The 4071-nt window shown below is 45.5% G+C and overlaps 1 pseudogene; it reads left to right on the forward strand.

Annotated features, from left to right (window-relative positions):
* The first annotated feature begins 213 nt into the window (after positions 1–213).
* LOC124991365 (NADH dehydrogenase [ubiquinone] flavoprotein 2, mitochondrial-like) lies at positions 214–3684 on the forward strand (annotated as a pseudogene).
* The last annotated feature ends 387 nt before the right edge of the window (positions 3685–4071 follow it).

Here is a 4071-nt window from a genome sequence, read left to right on the forward strand (position 1 = left end):
CTATATCGTCTCCGGGACAGAGGTTGTGGTGAAGGTCTTGGCAAAAACAGCCTCAAACCTCCCACTACTGTCTGAACTGGATTTGTTGGTGAGCTTGGACCACCCAAATGTGATCCAGCTCTTCCAGGTCATTGAGACCATCAAATATATGTACATTATTATGGAGTATGCAGGTGGGGACATCTACGGTATCTCATCTTGGAATCCAGTGGCATGCCAGAGGAGGAGGCCTGCAGGCTGTTAGGCAGATGGTCTGTGCAGTACTGCCATGAGAGGGGTATCGTGTGCATCTGGACCTCAAGCGTGCCAATCATTCCTCTCCACTTTTTCCACGTGAACACACCGCCTCCCAATCTACGTTCCCAGCAGGACCCTGTGCCCAGCAGTAGGAGGGTCACAGAATATGGCAGCTCATCCTCCCACAGGGCAATCACAGGATCACATCAGTCATTGGAAGAGGGTGAGGAGGAGGATCTCCACCTGCCTATGACAGCTGTGCTGTGTACTGTGCTTCGGTCGATCAGTGCTCAAGAACAGAGTGGCTCCAGTGGAAATGCCCAGCCAAGACCAACAGAACCAATGGACAGCCAGAAGACTCTGAGGCTCAGCTGGCTCAGGCTTCTCCGCACCGATTCCCGGTAGAAGTGCATCTAGATCCACCAGGACTCTCCTCTGCCCCACCTGTGATGACACATCATAGAGATTTTCCCCTGAGACACTTCCCCCTGCCCTGCTCTTGGTCCTTTCTCCCATGCTTTGGGAGAAATTTATTCTTTATTTTTTTTTCACAAATTGTATAATAAAATTGATGTTTCAAAGATTTTTAAAAAGGCATGTTTTTCTGTTTTTAAGAGGAAGGCCTCAGGGCAAAGGCCTGAGCCCAGCAGTCAATCATTCTCTCCAAGGCCTGGACCACTGTGCCTCCTCCTCCTGTTCAGTGTAGACACTCACTCGCTCACCTTGAGCCATTGTAGATGGGGACTCATTGCCTCGAGCCAACATAGATGGGGACTTGCCCCCCTTGACCTAGTGTAGATGAAGATTCTCCTCCTGAGCCAGTGTAGACTTGATTCACTTTGAGTTGGTCACCTTGGCCAGAAGGAATCATTTTCCTGTCTTCAGGCATCTCCCTGAAGTGTATGGGGAGGGTGGGTTGCAGCTGTTGGAGAAGACACCTGTGGCAAGGCATGGGAGACTCCAGAGTGTTCTATGGCTTCATCTCCATAATCCCATGTTCAGGGAGCAAGAGGTGGGCCAGTGGGCATGGGCAGGCCTGCCCGCATCAGTGACTGGGTGCCTCACCACATGCCATGCAGCCTGCCCACCCAACAGCTCCTCCTGGTCACAGCTAAAGGCCATGGACAGAGAACACATGGGATTTGGGGAGTGAGATGTGAAATCTTGTAGTGGGTAACTGACCCAGGCCTGGATATAAAGTAGACTGACATGTGACTGGGGAAGAGTGAGAGTTCCCCTCCTCTTGTGCCAGTCTGCTGAGCTTCTTCAGGAAAGTTAATTAGCACTATTTACTCCTTCTTTTTACAATGTAAAGGATTTTTCCTGGGACCTAGCCATGTCCCTTTGAAGTGTAAAGGCACCTGTGAAAGCTCAGGACTCAAGATTAGAGATACAGAAGAACTTGTAAGCCAACTTCCCATATCACAGTCTGCTTTTGTAAACAGTTCTCTTATACACAATTATATGTTGCTTTTTGCAATCTTGTATCCAATTTGGTACTCTTTTAGACTAGAAAATTGATGACATTAGACAACCTATAAATGTTATGAAAGATTAGACAGAGGTGCTCAGAATTGTGGAGTGCTAATCTCCTTTGGGTCTGCTGGCACAAAATAAAGTTTGGTTTCTCCTACTTTCCAAGTGTCATCTTGTCATTTCCACAACAATCTCAGGGATACTGCTTATATGAAAGCATAGTGCACCCATGTGGAATTGATCTCATCTTTGGGTTCTGCTGACAGTGAATTTTGTTAAGTGAAGTGCACACAAATAGAAACTCAGGTTAGGACAGGAGGCTTTGTGAACCTTCCAGCCCCAGCATCTCTGCAACTCTGGGACTTTAACCAGAGACCCCTCAAGGAACCCAAAACATTCCTAAAAGGAAAACCCAAACTGCTTGCCCCAAGTCACCCCCTCTCAGCCTGAAGTAGTCAGAGTGGTCATGGTCCATTTCCCCTTACAGCAGCAAGGGTGCCCTTAATCAGGCAGATTGCAACCAGGGCAAAAGGACAGTCAGTGTAGTTGATGAATGATTGGGTCAGGAAGATGAGGGCTGCTTCAAAAGGAAATAAAATGCTAACACCTCCAGAGCAGTTCCCCCTCCTCAAATCTGTTGCCAAGATCACCTGCCTCCAGGGAATTGTTCCTCCCAAAAAGGAGTTGCTAATGAATGCCCCTTGGGATGCTCCCTTCATGCCTTGCTGGACAGATATGGAAAATATGGAGAAGTATCCCTGGAAGCCTCCTTTCTCATATTTGGCCATTTAAGCAAGATAAGGGGAAGAGAAGACATGAGAAGAAAGGAAACCTGAAATCTATCAAAAGGGCAAGATACCCCCTCCTCCCTCAGGCATCAGCTCTGTACCCCCTCCTCTATGCAGGAGTGTCTCCCTGCCCCCTTCCCCTCTCTCTCCCCCTCTCTCCTATCCTTTAAATAAAACTTTTTGCTCTTGCTTCACCATTTCTCTAGTGTTCCATCTTCAACACCGTGAGAACAGGGACAGGATCCTGATTCTCAACACTGGTATCACGCCTTTCCTCCTTTCCCTTTATGAGGCTTGTCTTCCATCGTTTGTACAAGATTTTTAAAGAAATTACCTTAACCAGGCATGACTGTGTACATCTCAGGAGACTGAGACAGGGTGATGGCAAGTTTGAGGCAAGCCTCCATAACTTAGTGAGACCCTGTCTCAAAATGAAATTTAAAGAAAAGAAAGACTTCTCCTTGGTGTTCTGGGCCTGGTCTCACCGCCCCGTGGGGAAGACATATAAGGAATTTGCATAAGACAGCTGTGCAGAATGGTGCTGGAGGAGCCTTGTTTGTGCACAGGGATACTCCTGAGAATAACCCAGATATTCCATTTGATTTCACACCAGAAAACTATAAGAGGATAGAGTCAATTATAAAAAACTATCCAGAAGGGCATAAAGCAGCAGCTGCGCTTCCAGTCCTGGATTTGGCCCAAAGGCAGAATGGGTGGTTGCCCATCTCTACTATGAACAGTTGCAGAAGTTTTACAAGTACCCTCCAATGAGAGTATATGAAGTAGCAACTTTTTATACAATGTATAATCGGAAGCCAGTTGGAAACTATCACATTCAGGTTTGCACTACCACACCTTGCGTGCTTCCCAACTCTGACAGCATACCGGAGGCCATTCAGAATAAGCTTGGAATAAAAGTTGTGAAACTACACTTGACAAACTTTTCACCCTATAGAGATAGAATGTTTAGGGGCCTGTGTAAATGCACCAGTGGTTCAAATAAATGACAACTACTATCAGGATCTAACACCAAAAGATACTGAAGAAATTATTGATGAGCTCAAAGCTGGCAAAATTCCAAAACCTGGGCCAAGGAGTGGACGTTTCTGTTGTGAGCCAGCTGGAGGTCTCTTTGACTGAACTACCCAAAGGACCAGGCTTTGGTGTGCAAGCAGGCCTTTAATTTATATTCAACTGTAATATGTTATTGCAGAAATAAAATATTATCTACATTAAAAAAGAAGAAAGAAAGAAAAGGGGCTGGGGTTGTAACTCAGTGGTAGTGCGTTTACTTAGCACGTGTGAGGCACCAGGTTCAATCCCTAGAACCACATAAAAATAAACAAATAAAATAAAGGCATCCTGTCCATCTACAAATTTTTTTTTTAAAGAGAAAGAGAGCAAGAAGTGGTCTTGGGTTTACCTTATACTGGGCAAACAGCATGTTTAGAATGTAATATCTTCCCTTTCTCCCTTCTGCAACCAAATAAAATAGATGCATCCATCAGAAATGATTGACTTTGTAATTATATAAATCACAAATGATTAATATCTGGAAAATCTGAATGAT

Source organism: Sciurus carolinensis, chromosome 8, assembly GCF_902686445.1.
Source record: "Sciurus carolinensis chromosome 8, mSciCar1.2, whole genome shotgun sequence".
NCBI lineage: Eukaryota > Metazoa > Chordata > Mammalia > Rodentia > Sciuridae > Sciurus > Sciurus carolinensis.